Source organism: Dipodomys merriami, unplaced genomic scaffold, assembly GCF_024711535.1.
Source record: "Dipodomys merriami isolate MVZ:Mamm:240054 unplaced genomic scaffold, mDipMer1.0.p SCAF_219, whole genome shotgun sequence".
In the NCBI taxonomy this organism is placed as follows: domain Eukaryota; kingdom Metazoa; phylum Chordata; class Mammalia; order Rodentia; family Heteromyidae; genus Dipodomys; species Dipodomys merriami.
The window spans coordinates 1,611,707-1,635,105 of NW_027203593.1; the positions used below are offsets into that span (position 1 = coordinate 1,611,707).

Sequence of the window (23,399 nt, forward strand, 5' to 3'; positions counted from 1 at the left end):
GTAATGGATATGTCAATCTAGGTTGGTTTCAAAGTATGATTTTCAGATCTCACTCTCTGAAGTATATAAGCTATAAGAGTGAGCTTCAATGCTCAGCCCAGTATTTCCAGAAAGTTACTTAATCTTTCTGAATCTCAGAAAGTGAAAAGAACTACTTTGTAGAACTTAGAATATGGTGGGAGTTATGACTGGTTGCATGAAGTATAAGTGTTTGGGATTTGTGGACAGAGACTAACACTCTCATAAAACAACTGATGTTTATATTGAAATGAATTCCAGCAATTGGAAACAAGAGGAATTTTTCTGTTCTTATTTATCCATTGATGGGTAGTGAGGGGGCCACAGAAACTCAAGAAGGACAGGGGAGAAAATGCAGCAGTGGTTCTCTGTAGATATTATGCTGACAATGAACTATACCACTTGTGGACAGGGATGGGGGGGGGAAACAGAGAGAGAGTGCAAAGGAAGTGATGAGACTGTCCAGTAAGAAATGAACTCATTACCTGACTTACAAAATGGTGACCCATGTGTACACTTACTTAACAATAACAATTTTTAAAATCCAGGTTGATAATTTTCTTCTCCAGTTTTCGATAGAGGTCCTTAAGACTCAGATCCACCTATGGAGCTTTTAAATGTTACGTTATATGATAATTAATATACAGCCAGAATCTCTTAAGAAATATTGTAAAAAGTATTCCATTCTTAGTAACTTTCTTTTTGAGTGCAGATTATCTATGTTGTTGGCAGAGCTATTTTTTACTTTTTGTTTTCAGTACTTGTCAAGTGTTGAAATCCTTCTTAAAGCTTTGTGACAGAGGTCCAATATGTCTTGGCACCCTGCCACTAGGTATCATGATAATGAACCTTTGAAATTAATGTCCTTGATTATGAGTTTTATTTATTTATTTTTTGTTTTTGTTGGTGAACTCTGGGCCTAGTCACTGTCTCTCAGCATTTCAGCTGAAGGCTAGTGTTCTACTACTTGAGTCACAGCACAATTTCTGGCTTTTTCTGCTTACATGGTGCTGAGGAATCCAACCCAGGGCCTCACGCATGCAAGGTAAGCAGTATACCACTGAGACACCTTCTCAGCCCCTATGAGTCGTTCTTTTGTGCATTGATTTTTTAGGCAAATCTATTGAGCAAGTACATTCATTTTGCCACTAGATATAATCAAAATTATGAATTATCTGATATTTTAACGAATAAAACTGTCGGAATTGTTTGTCTCCTCATGCCAAAATCACAAAGTAGGGTATTTTATACTAAAACCACAAAAGAAATTCAAGATCTTGGTGCTAACAAGAGAATTCAAAATGGTTTTTCATTATGAATACTGAGCTCAAAACTCTTCTAATACTTATTTATAAATGCAAACTAAAGGGGAAAATCAATCAGGAAGTAAAAATTATATTGATTGTTAATTTTTAAAGCGGAAAATATGATCATTGATGGCAGACTAAAGACACAGTAATACCACAGCCCTGTATGCTCAATAAGAAATAAGAACCTTTTATTGAAAAATTGAGCTGGAAAGTGAACATCAGGCAAAGGCAAGTAGTCAGAGACTACCACCAACAAAGAAACACCACAATGTATATCTCAGAAAAAGGAAACAATTTCAGAACAACACTCATCATCTGTATCCGTGATTTCAATAATACATGTACCCTTCCCTACACACACACACACACACACACACACACAGTATGCAACAGCTCAACCTACTCACAAACATCCACTCATCATGAACCCAGTTCTTCCTGTAATATTTGAAATTTTAAAAGTTTTAAGTATTGTAAATAATTAATAACAGATGCATAAGCAATCATTTTCTTAATAGCACTCTGCTATGGAAGTGAGAGTTCATGATTATTATAACTACCTAAAACATCTCTGAATCTGGAAAGAATTTAAAAAAAGACAATCTGAATTTTGGGACTATATTTCTACCAGCTATTCTGCAAAGGATTAATGAAATGATACTTATAAGATCTAAAAATTAAGTACTAAATTAATACAATGAATACATGAGTAAGTGAAAGACACTAATCAGAGAGACCTATGCTGCCTCCAGCTCTCAGCCAGCTGCACACTGTGGCACCCTTGATGCCACCTGGGCCACGTGGTTGTGTTCCCCAGAGCACTGGCCATATTGGAGTTGGAGCTGGGGGTGGGGGTTGGGAGAGGAGGGTAAGACATGGGGGATACTGCACTAGGGTTGGAGCTGGGGGTGATGGGGAGGGGAGTATAGGCTGCAGGGGAGGCTGCACTGGAGTTGGGGCTGGGGGTGTTGGGGAGTGGAAAGTAGGCCCTGGCAAAGGCTGGTGAGGGGAGGAAGGAGGGGGGAAGGTCAGCTTCTCTGACAGCAGCCACCCCTATGTTGGCTAGCTTCTGGGAAGGGTCTGTGAGTTGGGATGGTTGGGGCGGATCCCCTGGGGCCTGGCAGCCTCGTGAGGAGAGGAAGGAGTCTCAAGTCCTGCTAAAGTAGACAACGAGAAATGAGAGAACCAGTGGATGAAGAATTTCAACAAAAAGGGTAGGACTTGGAGGCAAACTCTGGGGACGTGGAGGGTGGAGGCCACAGGACTCAAGCTGCAGTGATGCCTCTCTCGATACCCCTGGCAGTTTGTGAGGGCCAGCTCCACTGCTGTGGGATCAGCCTATGACTGGTTTTGCACTGGGCACCAGGAACGGCCAGCCCAGCCTCAGCCTGCCCTCACGGAGCAGCGGCAGGTAGGTCATGCACAGTGGGTTGAAGGAAAAATGCCTGGCCAATGCTGTTTCAGCCCAGTCAGGACAAGGGCCACCGGGGATGTTCCAGCTGTAGATAAGGACTGAACCATGGACAAGACCAGGTGAGTCCTCTGGGGACCAGCATGGTGGCTGTCACATGTGTGCGGGGAACTTCCTTAGCTTGCCCTAGGGGTTTCCACAGAAAGGCTCATTCACTCTGGTGCCTCTCACACCTTCTGGATTCCAGCTGTCCTCCGGTCTCCTGCCACATTCAAGTACAGTGTCAACTCCATGCCATTGAGTGGTCATTACATAGATGCTCATAGGGCTTCTCAAACCTGGTTCACCATGCATGCAAGGCTTATGGTGTGCCATCCTCCAGGCAAAGTGTACCCCTGTTTCAGCTTGACCACCCATACCTACAGGACCATGAACTGCATTCTTACACACAAAGCCAGGGATACACAAGGCTATGCTGCAGTCTAAGTTATCCTATCCCTCATCCTGCTCAAGTGTGGGGTGGCTGTGGAGCCAACTGCACCATCACATTTGATTATCTCAGTGGAAGAAGAAAAAAATCTTCATTGTCCGAGATACAGCTGCCCCTGGGTTTCTATGTGTACAAGAGGTGTGTGTGTGTGTGTGTGTGTGTGTGTGTGTGTGTGTGTGGTGTGTGTGTGTGTGTGTGTGTGTGTGACGTGAGAGAGTAAGACAGAGCAGAGGTTATGAATAAAACACTTCTTTCCTTCAGCACTGAGTTTTGGTATCCAGTGGGTTTCCCCCCTCCACCAATCCTTAGTAAACATTCTAAAGTTGTCCCTTTGTATACTTTTGTCTCTTGATCTTCCTGATGATCAGATTCCTATGGTCTGTGTGTGAACTTCAGCATTTGCTTCATGAAAGTGGTGCCTTTTTAAACATCTTTTATGAAGCTCTTTGATCTCTTTAAATGCAATTTGTGCTGTGTTAATGTGTTACTTAGCCAAACTGTTTGTACCTAGGCTGTGACTGTTAATTTTGAGATTATCTTAGCACTAATATGAGATACTATCATTTCAATCTACATTTCTAGTGAAAGAAGTTCAACATCTTTATTGAAATAATTGCCTGGGTGTAAACAAACACAAAACCAGTGTTATAAATGTACAATCACTAGATTTTAGTAAATTGTGGACCACTGAAATAAATTTTTTAACTAATGTTAATAATTGGAATAGGAAAAAATCACAAATTATAAAACTTAAAAATTGATCAAATACCAAAAAAGACACTGATCAGGAATGAAGTACAAATGTTAATGTTTAATAAATAAATGAAATATTTGAAATTCTTATCCACATAGGAAATACATACCCAAAAGTCCCTGAGATCCCATCTTACACATTAAAATACTTATAGCCACTCAAACAAATAAACACAAATGCTGGAGAGGTTGTGTGTCATTGTAACCGAGTACAACTCATATGTAGCTCAGAGTGGAAGTTTACACAATACCAAAAACAACCCCACATATTTTAATGACCTTTACAGTAACTTGGATACATATTGAAGGAATATGATTCAACATGAACATCCATGTTAATGGCAGCAGTATTCATAACAACCAAGATCTGCAATCAACCTAGGTGTACCAGTAAAAGGAATAAACAAAATAGGCTATTCATAGCTATAAACATATTCTGGAATATAAGAGAAGTTAATGCTTCTACTTTTACATTGCAAAGTATTTTTGGATATACGCCTAATACTATTCTCATGGGCTTTTCTGGCATTGTGTTTTTTCTTTTGTGAGAAATGTCAATATTGATTTTCAAAGTAGTTACTACAGGTTAAAGATATCCTGTAAGGGGCTAGGAAGGTGGCTCAGTGGTAGAGCACTTGTCTTGCATGCCTGAGGCCCTGGGTTCGATTCCTCAGCACCACATAAGCAAAAAGTAAAAAGCCTGAAGTGGCGCTGTGGCTCAAGTGATAGAGCGCTAGCCTTGAGCTGAAGAGCTGAGGGACAGCGCCCAGGTCCAGAGTTCAGGCCTCACGACCGCACCCCCCCCCAAAAAAAAAGATATCCTGTAATAGGTGAATATTAGACCAAAAGGTAAATATATCAGTGAACACATACAGGACCATCATAAGTAGTTTATAATTTGAAGCAATTTTAAGAAGGCAACAATTGAGAAAAAAAAGATAATGCTAGAAGTTAAATAACAAATTATTTTGAAAAGTTGAATGAAGAAGGTATAAAATAAGTCTCATCAAAAACTGTTGAATGATAGAAGATGGATGAAGGTTAGAAAAACATTCATCTGCATGGCCAATTTGAATGAAGTAAATTCATATTTGGTATACACAGACGACACATTCCAATTCATAAAATACACTTAAAATGTTTATGAGAAGACAAGTCAGGATCTGTCTTTTGGATATGTAATAGCAAAAATTCACAGAAGGACCAGAACTGTGAAAAAGAGAGAGTATGGCCAAAATTGTTGATGTGATTGATTGAATATATCTGTGTTTGTGTGGAAAAGGAGGAAAGAAGATGAAGAAAACATATGGGGTGCTGATCAAGATATATTTTCACATTTATAAACAAGGAAAAATATGAAAAATGTGCAACTAATTAGTGTTAATTTAACAAAACATTTTGCTCAAGTTTTAAAAATGAAACTATAAAAAATAACAATAACATCAAATAAATAGGGCATTGAAGAAAATGTCCCATAGACAGATTTTCCCCATAATTTGTTTTATTTCATAAGAAACGGATTAAAATAAAATGTAATTACATCTGAAGATGTTAACACTTTCAAAGGTCATTTTTAGAATCCAGCAAAGAAAAGTATCAGAGAAGTAGAGAGTAAGAACCACCTGTGCTATGGATGAAGATATTTTGTAGAACTTTGTGATGAAACAACGTGCTCTCTTTTCCTAATCAACATAGTCCAGGTCACCTACCTTTTTACAGAACACTTGTAGTCAGAGAAGTAGAGTTACTAATTAGGTAGTAATTTATTACTTTTATTCCCTAATCTTATTATGTGATTCCTGAATGATGTGAGTGATCCTAGGAGATTTTCTGACCTCATTTTCATGGTGTCTAATTCCTCCCCTGCCCATGATTCTTCTGCTAGTCTCATTTTTCCTTGTTTCTGAACTCAACTACTGTGATCTTTGGGGTCATGAAAAAGAGTTGGAGAAATGTATGACTTGGAGTCGGTGCTTTCACTCCAGCTCAGAGGAACTATTGAAGGACCTCCACCTGATCTTCAGAATCAGATATTAATTGACCTCTTTGGAAATGGAGAAATTCAGGCAGAATCTGTCATTCCTTGACTTTCTCTGAAGAGATTTTGTACTAGGGCACAATTCAGAGGATGAGCTTTCCCACCAACCACCACAGCCTTGACAGAAGGAACAGATTTAAAACTGAAAGTGGTCTCAGTTCCCAAAGGGCCAATGGGAATCCAGGAGAACACACATTCCTCCTGATTAGGGACCTTCTAGTAAGAATAGAAACTGGACAAAGTCTAATGTAGAGATTAACTGAGACTGGACCTAAGAGTGACACAAAAGAATTTCCCTTTCTTTGACTACAATTGTGTTGTTTAGTGAGACATGACACCTTCCTTCATATCAGAAAATGTACTAGGTGAATTATGTCACTGCCACTATGTGGGAGGTCAGTTCCTTGGAGGAGAAGGGGTTAAATGTTGTGACCACCAGTTTTTTCTCTAGGCCGTTATCTCTCCCATGCCTTCCCCTGCCAGGAATATGTTGCTTCTTTCCTGCATTCAACTACTTGTGTACCATAGGGTATTCTTTTTCTAGTATCTTACATTCACAGTAGCATAGGCCCAGGCTCTGCTCCTTCCAAGAGGTGACAACAAGATCAGATTTGTACTGAATATGAATCATATTGAAAAAAAATAACTGAAATTAATAACACCCTTTCATACTTGCATATTTACTAACAGACAACTTCCTGGTTGCTCATTCTGTAGTTTCAATTCTTTAGTGGCAAGCACCATTCTAAGAGGTCTTTCCTGGCCACTGAAAATTGAACTCACTAGAAGCTGAAAAGTTTCATTTTGTGTGGTGGTGGATACTGGTGGCTCACATCTATAATCCTAGCTAGTCATGAGGCTGAGATCTGAGAATTGTGGTTCTAAGCTAGTTTGGGAAGAAAGTCTATGAGATTTGTCTCTAGTTAATCAACAAAAAAACAGAAGTGGTACTCTGTCCCAAAGTGGTAGAGGGCTGAGGGACAGTACTCAGGCCCTTAGTTCATGCCTCGTGACCAACAAAAAGGAAGTTTCATTTTTCTACCATGGTGTCTTCTAACATACTATGTGCTTTATCTGTAAGTCTTCTTAAGGTTCCTGTGTCTCACTCAAGTAGATTTTTTCCTTCAAAAATAAGAAAGTCTACAAAGTCTACCTATTGTACAATCACTAAGTTTGGAATAAACATTTGTTAACTGTTGGTGTGCAGACATTAGACTAATTCTTAATTTAAAGAAATTATGTTGGCCTTCATTCCACTTGAACAATTGTGTGGAAAATAGATATATCTTTGGATTCCTTTGGTTCTTTCTAGAATCTATATTCTCCAGATTGTGTTTCCATTGATGCAGAAAAGTTCCAAATTGTGGCAACTATTATTTATTGTATTGGTAGTTTTAAGCATGGAAAAACGGATCAAAGATATTTCAAATTTAATTTTGTGAAAAATGTTCATTCATTATCTACATTCACAAAACATAAATTACTAAAGGAACTGTTTCTTTGGTAAAAAAAAAAATGAGCATTCGGGTTAGAAATAGTCTCTTCCATGTAGGAGTCTTGGAGGGTCTGCCTATATAGTGATCTCACTTTGAGAATTAGTTTGCCATAATGGGTCTTTTCAACACTTCTTGTTTGGCACTAGAAGCCTGGTGAAACAAACACATTTGTCTATGATTCTCTTTCAGGAAGTCCATGGCTGACATTGATTGTGTTAGATAATAATTGTCCTCCTACCATTTCCTTCTAAGTAATTTTACTTATATTTGTGATTTTGGGAGTTGTATCAGGTTATATGTAACCATATCCTGTGGAGCAATTTAAAGAAGGAAACTTCAGTATCTGTGTTATAATGTAGTGGTATCATAAAAGTTCCTCATATTTTACAATATAATATAAGTAACAATGATTATCTTATCAACTCTAGCTAAATTATGTATCATTAGGCATTATGATAATAGTGTCTGAAAGTTCACAGATCACTTTATTTTCAAAAAATCAAAGTAATCAGAATATTGATATTTTTGAAAAGTATATTATAAGGCACAGATATTTCCAAAGACAATGTTACCCACAAGACATTTCGTTTCTTATTTTGTCATGTAGCTAATTTAACTTTACTTTTTATCCAAATTATAACTTACGATTTACTACTTGTGCTACAAAAAATGAAGCACAAATTTATTTTTTGTCTTTTTTACTCATTTGTATTTATCATTGTGCAAAGTGGTTTCAATTCAATGAGTTTGTTTATAAGTACAATGCATCTTGATTAGTGTTCCATTAATCTACCCATCTTTCCCCAAACTACCCATCTTCCAAGTTACATGGTTCCATTTTTACATTGATATCATTAATATAATGATTACATTTGCCATCCCTTCCTCTTTTCATTAATCTGCCCCCTCTTTTCTTAAACTTCTTCTAGAGCTGAACATCATTTCCCTTTCTGCTACTTATTTGCTTGAACTCGTCATTGTTTGTTAGTTATTCAGAGAATCATCATCACTGAAATACTTTCATGAGCATACTGAGTATTGGATTTTTAAATTTCATTTTGATTTCAACTTGTACACAGGAGTTGACATTCATTATGAGTACATAAGTACAATCTCACCTCTTTCATAATTTTCCCCAGCACTCTCACTCCCACCTTTTCCTCAAGTTTCTTCATTTGGTAGGATATGCATTAAGTTAGAGCACTGAATTTCACTCCACTTTATTGCTTCATTTATCTATTTCTTCCCACCTTGACTCCATCTCTACCTCTGAATACTTGATTCGTAGTGGTTATTTTGTTGGAATGTGAGTTAGCTATTCTAAGGAATTACATTATTTGAATTATTCTCTGAACTAACCATATTTCAGTTCATACCTAGGTGTATAGTTGGATCCCACCACAAAGTGTGCATATTGTATTGATCTATATTATGTCTAACTTCCTATATAACAGAAAATATATCTCATTTGTCTCTCTGGGTTTGGCTTTCTTCCCTTACTTCATTTAGCATGATTTTCCCCAATTTTTTTCCTTTCTTTGCAAATGATTCATTATCATTCTTTTGAATGGATAAATAAAATTCTGTTGTGCATGTACGTGTGTATGTACGTATGTATATATATGCATATATATATGAATGTATACAAATACATGTATATCTATATGCATATAGCTATCATATTTTCCTGATCTACCTGTCCACTGAGAGTCATAGTCCATGTCTAAATGTGATTTCTTGTACTATTATGCTTTTGCTTTCAATGTTTTGGAAAATAACTAAATATCATTTAGTTATTTGTGCATGCAGGCTATTCTATAACAAAAGTCATTTGTTGGTATATGTTTCTTTTTATGTTGGCTCCTATAAATCACAGGGGTTCATAATTGCATATGAATCTGTTTTTAAGAGCAACACTAAATATTTGCTTGTATATAGTTGACACTTGCTAATAATTTATTATAAAATTATATATACATACATATGCATATAGAGTTTATATATATTGACACACATATATGCCTATAAATGCATGCATATAGAATATATATATATATATATATGTATATACACAAACATATGTGTGCTAGTACTAGAAATTAAATTCAGGGCCTAGTTTCTTTTGGTTTTCCTTTTTGCTCAAGGTTGACATTCTTCCATTTGAGCCACAGCTCCTTGTTTTGCTTTTTGTTTCTTAGTTGTAGATAAGAGTATCATGGTCCATTTTACCTTGTCTGTCGTGAAACTTCGATCCTCAGATTTCAGCCTTCTACATAGTTAGGTTTAAAGGCATGCAGCATTAAAACTAGCCCTATTATGTTTGAATTAAAAATATATTTAAAGAATGATACCTTGTAGTATTTTCAAATAAATCTTTTCATTTAAATAAAACATACTGCTCAATTTTTTTTTCTTATTCCAACTCACCTACCAAGAAAGGAAAAGAAAAATGTGAAACTGGAGAACCTCTGAATGTAACCATTCTCAAGCCTGCTAGCCACAGTTTCTTTGCTGGAAAATAGAACAGGATGCTATCATATACAGTGAAGAGCATATACATGCTCTTCACTGAAGCTTCTGAAAGGCTGATGACAATGAGGACAAGCAACTTTATCCATGAAATGTCACAAAGGATACGCTATGTTCGGTGACTCTAGTGGATAAGTGTAGTCAACGTTAGAGGATGGTCATAGCGATGAGAATAATCAAAGGTTTATATGGGATTACAGAGGTGTGTTTTCTTGAAGATGAATGCTCTTGATTTTGTTGCTAAGCTTGTCATCCCTCTTGAAGTCTCTTGTCTTGCTGCTGGTCCTTTTTAACTGTTTACTCATTTGCTTCAACTGGGCCTTCTTTTCACTTAAAAGGATTATTAACTCCATGTGGTCCTGGTAAGTTATGAAAATAGGAAGCTCCATTATTACTCCATCTTTCTTTTCTACTTTTTATTTGTTCCACTATGAGAATATGAACTCAAGGCCTGGACACTGTGTTTTAGCTTTTTCTGTTAAGGTACTCCATAACTTGAGGTAAAGCTACATTTCCATGGCTTTGGAGAACTAAAGGGAGATTTTTGTCTGGACTGGATTTGAACTTCAATCTTCAGTTTGCAGACTTCTGAATAGTTAAGATTATAGGATTGAGCCGTTAGTGCCTGGCCCCCAAAGCATTTATTTCTTAGCCACAAACATGGGATGCGTCTTATAGAGTTTTGTAATTGAGAAATTCTCATCATATGTGAGAGTTAATGCAATTTCACAGGGAAAGGTTGGAAAGTCAAGAAGTGCTCACTAAACAAACTCAAAATATGGTTTGTTCTTACTTTCTTGATACAACAGCCTCACTGATTTCTCTCATGGATATCTTCTAATCTACTTCTAATTTTACTTCTAATTCACAAGTGGATATAACTCAGTTTCATTTAACTACATGAATTCTTGTTACATGTGTTACTGAACTACATTACATCTGAGGCCTAGTGACTACCTGAAATCATCAATTTAATCATAAATGACCCCTGCTCTTTTGCAATAACTTAGACTCCTTCAGGGGTCTGAGACACCAAGATACTTCAGGAGACACAAGCCCCTTCTCCTATCAGACTTGCCAATGCAGAAGAAGCAACTGTTCCCTTCAACCCTTATAGGAAACTTGCCTGTAACATGAGATTCTCAGCAGTGAGAAGGGTGTTCAAACTACACCTGCCTGGACACTGCTGGCTCACCTTCTGAAACGTCTCAAGCCTTTCATCAATAATGCTGTCTGCTGTATGTAGAATTGTTGTTTGTCTACACCAGCCATCCAGACATCTCCTTATTCTGTTCATTGAATAGGATCCACGAATTGAGTCTGTCTACAATCTCCTCTTTGCTGATAATCACCTACAGAGAAAAATGCATTTGGCTGTTGAAGACAGCAAAAAAAATGGTGCCCTTCCCTCTTATTAATGGAGTGTGAATTTCATTCATTTTAGTCAGCATCTTTGAGGACTTATATCTGTGTTTTTCCTCTCAGAAACCTAGGGTTCAACATCATCAGACATTCTCATGAAGTAACAACTCTAAGTGACCAACAACACTTTTACCCATTGCAAATCTATTACCATCAGGTCACAACAAACCTTATAAACAAGAAAGGCTGAATATATTAAGCACCCCATAAATTATTCTGCTTTATATCCTTTCAATATGTATTTTCGAATGATGATAACCTAAATTAATTCTGATGATATTTTTTCTCTTAAAATTAATCAAATTCTTACATGATTAAGGCCAAATGTCCTGTTTATTTAATTAAAAAAACTATAATTCACATAATGTAAAACCAAATATTTATAAAACAACATATCAGGAAGATTCATATAGATAGATAGATAGATAGACAGATAGATAGATAGATAGATAGATAGATAGATATAGATAGATAGATAGATAGATAGATAGATAGATAGATAGATAGATAGATAGATATAGATATAGATATAGATATAGATATAGATATGATGGAAGATTCATACATAGTAAAATAAAAGAAACCTTAAACCAATGCCCATCACTCATTTGATCCTGCACCTGTAGTGGAAGAGGGTGATTTTACCTATAAATCATGGAAATGTCATCTCAATCCAGTCTACTCTACACAGGCTAACCCCAAAATACCCAATGCTTCATTACTTACAAACAACTCTAGCAAGTAGACTTTATTTAGCATAGGATTCTCCTCCCTACAATGATAAATGGATTATGCTAATAAATTTGAAAGTAAATAGTTTAAAACAGCCTGGCTGAGAGTACAAAAGGATTTTGAGGTCTTAAAAATCTTGAAATACTTCCAGTTAAAAAGGGGCCACAGAAGGCCCATTGCTAAAGTTTTAACATGAAGTTCATAAATACGAAAGCAAAGGGATTTTCTTCTTACACACAAAAACCTCATCAAGGATTTTTGAGTGAAGCAAAATTACCAACTGTAGCACCATCTACCCAGCCAAATGTATTGAAAGGGTTTGAAAGTCTATCCCTAGAAACCCAAGTTTTGTTTCTAACTCTCTGACATGTATTTATTTCAACTTTTAAAACTTTAGTTTTTCATGGCTCAGAATTCCTAGTTAATCTCACAATGGCCCTACATACTGCTCTACATTAACTTTTGGAGAACTTTCCTAGAACACCAAACACATTCTTTTTGTATAAAATTTGAATAGAAAATTTAAATTGACTTTTAAAAATGAGACGAATAAATGCTCATTCTGATATAAAATATAGGTCAACACTTCAATTTAGAGGACAATGAAGTTAATATTTAGTTGAAATTTATTTACTAATTATATATATATATATATAAGTTGATAAATACGTGACATCTCCTTTTAAAAAACTAAAAAAATTATTGTTTCTGAAGTAGTCATCACATACAATTTCTCTTCAACTGGCATTATTTTGGGGCTAATTTTCTAAATTAAAGAGTGTAAGAAATGTTTTTTAAAATATAATTAGTGCAGATTTCTAAGCAAAAGTTTCATCTGGCTATGGACACATATTTTGTTGGTTTGTCCAGTTATCTTTGTGGTGACTATCAAACTAAGAATTTTAGGAAAACTAGGCAAACTGTCACTAGCCATACCTAGGATTATTTTATGTTCTATTTATTTTAATTTTTGTGCTGATCTTGGGATTTGCATGCATTGCCTGAACAATTTCCGTAAAATTTTTCTGCTCAAGGTTATGACTTTAAAACTTGGGCCACAGTTCTACATCCAACCTTTTGGTTGTTAATTAGAGAAAAGACTCATAGACATTCGATCATTAGGCCCAACTTCACACCAAGCTTCTCAGTATCCATAATATCAAGGACTATAACCATGAGCCACTGTTAGCTACATGATGTGTTTTTTAAAGCATCTGTAAATAATAATAGAAAACTATCACCATTACTAAAGGCTCAAACCTGTAAATCTAGCAATTTCAGAGGCTGAAATCTATAAGATCATGTTTTAAAACTAGACTTGTCAGACAATTCAGAGTTTATTTGTTTAACCTGCAGGACCCAGGGTTTAAGTCAGGCCTAGGCACTGTATATGAGTTACTTTTGATTAAGGCTAGTGCTCTACCTCTTGAGCCACAGTGACACTTCCAGCTTTTCCTAAGTAGATATTAGACGGAAGTGGTAAGGAAACCTCACAGTTTCGCTCTTAACTGTCATCCAAAAACTAAGCCTTCAAAGTAGCAAATCAGAGATTCTTACCTTCAACTAAGCAGCAATAAAAATACTGAAGGTGTGATTCAAGTGGTATAGTGTCAGCCTTGCTTGGAAAATGTTATGGCAATTCAAGCCTCAGTATTGGCACATATGTACACAGAAGCATGCACATACATACATATAAAGGGTCCTATACTCAATTCCCTGGGATTAAAAAAATAAAATATTAAATTAAATTAGGACAAAAATAAGAAATTCAAATTCCTAAAAAAACAAAAACAAAAACAAAAACTACCATAGCCGGGTGGTGGTGGCTCACACATAAAATCCTAACTAATCAGGAGGCTGAGATCTGAGGATCACAATTCAAAGCTAGCCCAGGAAGGAAAAGTCCATGAGACTCTTATCTCCAAGGAACCACACAGAAAACTGGATGTGGCACTGTAGCTAAAGTGGTAGAGCATTAGCCTTGAGCTGAAGAGCTTAGGGATAGCACCCAGGCCCAGAAGTCAATCCCCACGACCAAGAAAAACAAACAAACAAACAAAAAACTGCCATAACTGAATTGTGACTTAGGTGGTAGATTTCTTTCTTCCCATAAATGAGGTATGAGTTCAATCCCGAGTTGTTCATACCAAAGCAATCCAATAAAAGCACACTAAGAACTATCTAAAAAAAATATGTCATTCGTTGTAAAGAAAATTAAAACTTATGAAAATAATTGAAAGAGAGCTAAAAGGAGAACCATGGCTCAATAGTGAACAGCAACTTAAGCCATATCGCCATTTCCAGGTTTTAGCTATTTATTGGCAAAATGAATATCACAGACATTGCTGCTTGGGATCCCTTTGAATCTGGATCCTCAGATTTCAGCCTCCTATGTAACTGGGATTACAGGTGTAAGGCACCAGCAATCTGAGATATGCATTTATTTTGTCATGTTATGTGGCAAATTATCACAAATTTATTTGTTTGGCCACTGAATACAAACTATTGTAGGATATAAGATTGGGCTGGTAACTTGGGTGTGGTTTGTCTATAGTAGCTGCTCAGTTTCTAGCAGGGGCAACTACCCTATAGTCTCTCACAGAATGTGGGGATCTCTTACAAGCTTACGGGATGCCTAGTAGGGTTTAAGTTCTGTGGTGGTGAGACTGTGGTTTCTGCTTTCTGGTCTCCTATCATACAGCCACTGTTGTCAGCTCCTAGGCACCCCCATACTTTCTTGACAAACATATTCTCCTTACTGTTTGCTTCATTCTGTTTGCATCACTGACTTCTAGAAAGGCCTTAATTTGCACTCACACCTTGGAAATAACTCATTCCAACTCTTGTGGGAACTAATTACATTTGTAGAATCTGTTTAATTTTGTTATCTACCGGAGCATATAGTGGGGTTAGATCCTGCCAGACTGGAAGATAAAAGACTTCCTAAGGGTCTGAGTTGTTGTGTATCACCTGATACACATAAAAAGCTATTTATTGGGGCTGGGAAGGTGGCTCAGTGGTAGAGTGCTGGCCTTGCATCCATGAGGCCCTGGGTTCGATTCCTCAGCACCACATAAGCAGAAAAAAATCCGGAAGTGGCATTGTGGCTCAAGTGGTACAGTGCTAGCCTTGAGCTGAAGAGATGAGGGACAGCGCCCAGACCCAGAGTTCAGGCCCATGACCAGACCCCCTCCCCCCCCAAAAAAGCTATTTATTATCTGGGCACTGGTGGCTCATTCCTGTAATCCTAGCTATCTGGAGGATGAGATCTGAGGCTCCCAGTTCAAAGGCAGCCTGGGAATGAAAGGTTTATCTCCAATTAACCACTCAGAAAGATGGAAGTGGTACTGTAGCTCAACTGGTAGAGCACTCACTTTGAGCTGAAGAGCTGAAGGATTGCCACGCCGACTCCAGTGGAGTCTGCTTAGCATGGGAAACCATCTATCAGACCTAAGATAGGGGCTTCAGAGACCTATCTCTGAGTTTTGGGACTTTACCGAAGTCTACCTCAGAGAATGGGGCTTTACAGAAACCTATCTCCAAGTTTTGGGACATCACCGAAGTCTACCTCGGAGAATAGGGCTTCTAAGAGGCCTACTCCTGGAAAAAGGCTGGCAAGCCCCTGGGAAAGATGTGTTTCTGCCTTTCTTTTCCTCACTGTAGAAGAGTGCCTATTAATCTTTTACTGTTTCTGCTGTTCATTGTACTTACTCATTGTCAACGTTCCCTTATTCAAAGCTCTTTCTTAAGAGTGTTGACGACTCCAATATCTGATGAGTGTCTTAAAAATATGACTAACTCACCAGAGTTAAGTGCTACCCTGAAACCCCTCTTATGGAGGCTAGTAGACAACTCATAAGCAAATATAAAAGTATTGGGGGTTTCACAATGTCACTTCAGCAGAAGGAATTGTTTGTAAGAGATTTGCAAAAAGCTGTAGGCATGGCTAGAACAGAAAGAATGTATGGCAATTGCTGAGGTAACTACTTAGGAGAAAGAACTTCTTATTACTCTCTTTCATTTACTAAGATACTTGCTAAATCTAAGTCTCGTTGGTGTTTACTATTAAAGAAGGAACAGAAAAGATCTGATGGGACAGTTAAGGCCTCTATAGAAATAAGGTAATGGTTAGTTGGTGACAAACATAAAATCCCATTATATTTCTTAGAGATAAGACGGAAACAAGTGCCTATCAGGCAACCAGCTGGTGACCACCCAAGAATGAAGCCCTGCAGCAAGATTATGTAACCTTTTGCCCTTTCTTATGGAGATTTTTGCTATAAAAGTCTGTTATCCTCTGCATTAAATCGCACTCAGCATCCACTCCTCTTGTGTGTGAGTTGTCTGTTTGCCATCTCCCCACATATTCCAGTTCCTCCCCTAGGTGTCCTCTGTCATCCGGACAGAATCCGGTCCGCGGCAAAGGATTGCACAGAGACCAGATTTGAATCCCCAGAGTTGAAAAAAAAAGAAAAACATTGAAAAAAGCTATTTATTATTCTAAGTGTCCTCAATTTCAGACACTGGTAATGTTGAGTTATTGTTTGACATTAACCAATGAAGTGTGAAATTTAAGAAAATGAAAGATAGTTCCTTGGGTGGAGTGGAAAATATTTCGGCAGTTATAGGAAATGAAACACAATTAGGAGTTAAATTGAGGATACATTCAATAGCAGTGGCTGTGGCTTCAGAGATGGGACAGAGCTAAACATGTTAGACATATGTTAAAAAGAGAACATGGGGCTTTGAATGTGGTTTAGTGGTACAGTGCTTGCCTAGCATGCATGTAGCCCTGGGTTCAATTACTCAGTACCACATAAACAGAAAAAGCCAGAAGTTGCCCTGTGGCTCAGGTCAAAGGGTGCAAGACTTGTGCAAAAAAGAAGCTCAGTGACAGTGTGCAGGCCCTGAGTTCATGCTCCAGGACTGCCAAAAAATAAAAAGAGAGAACATGTCAATAATGAATGAGGGAGGGATCCAGAAACCAAATTCCTCACTGAATATTTTCTCTATTTCAATATCATTCCAGAGAGAAAAATTAGGCATAAAGATGGTCCAGAAAGAACATATCTCATGAAGTAATACAAGATTTAAAAAAAAATATGGAACACTTCACATATTTGCATGTCATCCTTGTGCAGGGACCATGCTAATCTCTGTATCGATCCAAATTTATTATATGTGCTGCCAAAGCGAGCACTACAAAAAAAAATTTTTTTTACTGCAACTGGCCTGTAGAGACAATCCATCAGACATAATTGTGACTTGCAATAGCACAAGAGCTCATTGTAATAACACAAGTGCTATCTGGATATTATGTATGGGTCCTGAGCATTGATAAGAGCCTAGGTGCTATTCCTATTTTTTTCCTCAAGAATATTACTCTATTACTTAAACCACAGCCCCATTTCTGACTTTTCTGGTGAGGAAATGGAGATAAGAGTGTCATGGACTTTTCCTGGCTCACCTGGCATAACATTGGGATAACACCTGGGATAATATTAATAATGTTATCCCAAAATCTCAGCATTCTGAAGAGCTAGAATTATAGTTATGAGCCATTAGTACACAGAAAAGTATTTATTTTTCAGTGGAATGAATTAAGAATACAGATTCTTAAGGAAAATTCACCCTCAGTACTAAGTAAATCATCAAGAACAGTTCACGTAGATACACACACACACACACACAAGCATACAAGCAGACACAAAAACCCACATAAACGTCTCAGGAATCTGTATCTCTTTCCCCTAAAGAGTAGTATGGTCTAATGGGCAAACTGTGGTGTCACAGTCATGTAATCCCAGATATCAAGAGGTAGGGGTATAGGAGCATGGGGTACTGAGGATGACTTGGGTGAAGTTAGCACAAAATCCTATATTAAAAGCAAACTGAAAAAGAAAGAAAAAGAGTTGGGTGCATGTAGGCACAAGTGGCAATTTATGTGCCTAGTAAGTTTAAGGCCCTCAGTTTAATCCTCACTTCCATGAAAAAGACAAAAAGAATAAAATCTCAGTCCATTTTGTCATTGTTTAAAATCAATTAAGCTGTATACTTCATGAGGAATATAAGGTCTATTTCAAGCCTAATAGTAGTAGCGGGATAGTCTATATAGCATGGTAGCACATGGGACAAGGCCCTGTAGGTGCATCATATCACAGAGGATCTCAGCATCATGGTATGTGCTAGAATGACAGGGAGTAAGGGGCATAGGTTGCTTTTAACAACTGATAACAGTGATAACGTTAGTCCCTTGAGAGTTGATGAGATAATATTTATCCATTTATGACTGAAACATCTTTTAAAGGTTCTACTTCCTGACACTGCTACATTGAATAGTTAAACTTCAGTATGAGCTTTGATGGTGACAGACCATTAACAGCTTTCTGACAGAGGCAGGTGAGACCATTGGAAGCCAAGGATGTTAATACAACTAGGCACCTTGGACTGCTTCGATCTCATTGATTCTGATATTTACTGTACTTGGGGCCATCTCACAGTCAAGATCCATCAAGTCCATGTCTGTTCCATGTGCCAGTTTCAGTTATGCTGAGTGTTATATAAACCACTAGACAATAGGGAGAAATAGGATGGAGATAGGCACAAAAATGTAAGTTTGGCATTCTTCTTGGCCCTTAAATAACATTAAAAGATTTATGTAGGTAAGTCACGAGAAAGCTCTATGTCATTATAAAATACATATAGCCATGTAATAACTACTCTATCACCCTGAAAGATACCTTGTAGAACAGCTTGTTTACACATAACACAGACACTCCTATGAACACAAAAGATGGAAAAAACAAACAAGTTCCGGTTTACAAAAGTAATTGTCAACCTCAGAGTCAAAGCAGACACCCTGAAAACAGTACTGGAAAGAATAGGAAAAACACTAGGTCTCCTTGGCACAGGTCAAAATTTCCTTAATAGAGACCCAGAAACACAACAAATCAAAGAAAGGTTGCACAAATGGGATTTCATGAAACTGCAGAGCTTGTGCATGGCAAAGGACATAACTAGCAAAATCCATAGAAAGCCCACCGATTAGGAGAAGATTAGCCATACAACAGACAAGGATCTCATATCTAAAATGTGCTTGGAACTCACAAAAATATATCCTCCAAAAACAAATCCTCAAAGAAACAACCGCACAATAAATAAGTGGGCTAAAGAATTAAAGAGAAATTTCTCTGAAGAGGAAAGAAGATGGCCAACAGACACATAAAGAAATGCTCAACATTTCTAGCCATAAAAGAAAAGCAAATCACCAAAATTACTCAAGCTGATTTAAAATTTGGCAAAGGAGCAGGGTATAAAAATAACCGTCAAAAATCAATGGCTTTTCTGTATGCCAATAATGAGAAAAGCGTGGTTGAAATCAGGAAAGCAACTCCATTCATAACAGCACCCCCAAAAACATACCTAGGAATTAATTTAACCAAAGAAGGGAAGGACCTCTATAATGAAAACTTTAAAAACCTGAAAAGGGAAATCAAAACAGAACTTACAAAGTGGTAAAAGCTCCCATGTTCCTGGATTGGAAAGATCAACATCGTGAAAATGGCAATACTTTCCAAGGGTTTCTACCAATTTAATTCAATACCTATCAATATTCCAACCCCTTTCTTCAACGAATTAAAAGAGGCTATCCAAAAATTCATATAGAACAATAAAAAACCCAGAATAGAAAAAAAAATATCCTTAACATAAAGAACAGTGATGAAGGAATATCAATACCAAATTTCAAACTCTACTACAAAGCCATCGTAATTAAAACATCTTGGTACTGGCACAAGAACGGACATCAGGAACAATGGAATAGAGTTGAAAAGGCAGAAATGAAAGTACAGACATATAGCTACCTAAGCTTCGATAAGGGAGCTAAAAAAATAGAATGGAAGAAAGCCTCTTAAGTAAATTGTGCTGGCAAAATTGGTTAATCACTTGTAGAAAACTTAAGCTAGATCCTTATATATCAATCTGCACCAGAATCAATTCCAAATGGATCAAAGCCCTCTGAGTCAAAGCAGACACTCTGATGGAATAGGATGGAATAGGAGAAACCCTAGGTCTCCTTGGCACAGGCCGAATTTTTTTTTAATGGAGACCCAGAAACACAACAAATCAAAGAAAGGTTGGACAAATGGGATTGCATGAAATTGCAGAGCTTCTACATGGCAAAGGACATAGTTAACAAGATCAATAGAAAGCCTATGGATTGGGAAAAGATCTTCACTAGCCATTAAACAGACAAGGGTCTCATATCTAAAATATACCTGTAACTCAAAAAATTAAATCTCCCAACAACAAATCCTCAAAGAAACCACTTCTCCATAAAAAAGTGGGCTAAAGACTCAAAAAGAAACTTTTCTGAAGAGAAAAGAAGGATGGCCAATAGACACATGAAGAAATGCTCAACCTCCCTAGCCATAAAAGAAATGCAAATAAAAAGAACAGAAATACCATCTCACCACATTTAGAATGGCTATAATCAAGAACTCTAATAGCAACAGATGCTGGAGGGGATGTGGATAGAAGGAAACCTTACTGTATTGTTGTGGGAGTGTAAACGTGTTCAACCACTTTGGAAAGTATATGGAGGTTCCTCAGAAGACTCCACATAGAGCTCCCCTATGACCCAGAACTAGCACTTTTGGGCATTTACCCAAATGTTCACAAACAAGATCATACTAATGCTACCAGCACGACTATGTTTATTGCAGCATTATTTACCATAACTAAGATATGGAACCAACCCAGATACCCTTCAGTTGATGAATGGATCAAGAAAATGTGGTATATATACACAATTCTATGCCTCCATAGAATTTCTTTGTCCCATTTGTTAGGAAATGGAAAGACTTGGAACAAATTATATTAAGTGAAATAAGCCATACCCAAAGAAACATAGATCCCATGGTTTCTCTTATTTGCAATAACTAGTATATGTCTGAGAAAAACAGAAATTTTTAGACAAGTTGATGTTAGGCGAAATGAACCCCAAGATAATTTTTTTTCTTTCTTGTGATTGTTTCCAACATATTTATAAATTGATTTCTTTGTTGCTTTGTATGTACCTCCCCCATGGTATAACTCCTGTTTTCACTGCATTTGATTCTGGTACCCTGCATCTTGTATATACATTTTTCTAATTTGGAGAGGGTTAGGGAAAACACAAAATGCTTAAATAGGGATACAGGTTGACCCATTGTAAAAATGCAATGTACAAGGCCCTACGTTAAAAACAAACATTAGAACTTCGGAGGTGGGGAGAATACTCGTGGAGGTGGGAGAGAAGGAATGGTAGGGGAAAAACAAAGGAGGAGGTAACAATGCTTGATAGGAAATATACTTGATAGGAAATTACCTTACTCATTTAATTGTAACCCCTCTGAACAGTATTTTTTATAATAAAAGACATACAAAAATTAATTCAATGTATGATTATGGACTGGGCCTTCCACTTACTTTCACACTTCAAACTGGGATCTCTATCTGTCTTTATTTATTTATTTTTTTAAAATCAGGAATGCTACACAAATATGCGAGTCATCATTGCACAAGGGCCATGCTAATCTATGTATCGTTCCATTTTTTATATATGCTGCCAAAGTGAGCAATCTTTAATTTTTTGTTAATCTTTTTTTCAAGGATAAATCTAATAACACTGTCCCCTAATTTTGTATAAAATTAGTTTTGGACATATATTTAATATGTAATATATTTGTGAGATATATACGTATATACATACTATTTGTCTGCAGGAGTTGGGCACACTGAAACAATTGAAGGCACTGATTTAATTTCACGGCTGTCATTCTATTTTAAGACTTTTAAAAATCAAAACATAGATGACCATAATTTCATCGAATGTCCTGTCCAATATTGATTTGTGTGTATCAGGCAGGCTGTACCTCATGTCCCACAAGAGTGCAAGAATAATAGGGTTTAGCTCATTACATAGTGGCTCATCTTGACATAGGAAATATCCCTCAGTTTGGTTGAGATGATCTCCATTGTTTGTTCTATACTATGCCTCTGCTTTGGCTCTGCAGTTTACCATTTCAAGATGATATTTGGTTCTTTTTGAGACAGATGAATGGAGAAATGTACGTGGCCTCCAAGACAATTACCTGTATCTGGTTAAAATTCATACTTTCAAATGGGATATTTGCCATCCCTGTAGAATACAAATGAGGCCTCCCAAGCAACAGCTATCTACATTGCAGCCATTGTAATTTTCATGGAAGCACTATTTTATAGGGACAAAATTAAGATACCAAATATGTCCTTCAGCAACTACCCCTGGGAAATCCTTATGCTCATGCCAAAGTCATTGAACGTCACATTGCCTTTGTCATCCAACACGATGTTATTGGATTTAATGTTTCAGTCATTTTCAGTTTCATTAAATTAATGCACAGTCCTCACAATCTGTTTGAATAAACTCCTGACTTCATTCTTGAATAGGCGGTATGATTTTCACATTTGTCTAAGGAGGTCTCTGGATGGCCAGTTCCACTACCAAGTATTTGTGCTCATCCATTTCCCTCACCAGGTATGACCTGATCATGTGTGGGTGATGGAAAATCTTAATAATGTCCATCTCATTTAAACATTTTTTGTGGGTCCTGGGGCTTGATCTCTGGGCCTGGGCACTGTCACTGAACTCTTCAGCTTATGTCTACTGCTCTACCACTTGAGCCACAGCACCACTTCCAGCTCTTTCTGTTTATGTGGTGCTGAGGAATCGAACCCAGGGCCTCATTTATTTAAGGCAAACATATACCACTGAGCCACCTTCCCGGCCTGTCCATCTCATTTTTGATTTAACAATTGTTGAACTCTCATCTTCAGGATTATCTTCACTACAACCTTATTGACTACGAGGTGGTGCTAGGCCAAATTTACATATCCATAGCTTCCATAGTCAATGATTTCCTCCTTCATGGTATATTGTTGCGGGAAAATCTCCTCCTGCCATAGCTAATGATCACCTTCAAACTGTCTTGTTCAGTGAAAATCTCCTTCTCTGAAGAGCTTGATGATAATTCACTATGTTCTTCCATCTTTCTGCTAAGATGCCAAGGAGTAAATCTACCTAAACTTAGCTAAGAAAATAAAAACCCCAGAGCAACAACCTAAAGGAAACTGTCAATGTAGCAATCAGTCCAGCAGGTCACCAGGAACTCTCAGCAAT

The 23,399-nt window shown here is 37.2% G+C and overlaps 1 non-coding gene and 1 pseudogene across 1 annotated transcript; both read right to left on the reverse strand.

Moving 5' to 3' along the window:
• Positions 1 to 17,295: 17,295 nt before the first annotated feature.
• On the reverse strand, positions 17,296 to 17,399 carry LOC138834557 (U6 spliceosomal RNA). Its single transcript, XR_011374185.1, has one exon. It is a non-coding gene; the product is annotated as a U6 spliceosomal RNA (small nuclear RNA).
• Positions 17,400 to 21,717: 4,318 nt separating this feature from the next.
• On the reverse strand, positions 21,718 to 21,817 carry LOC138834549 (U6 spliceosomal RNA; annotated as a pseudogene).
• Between the last annotated feature and the right edge of the window lie 1,582 nt (positions 21,818 to 23,399).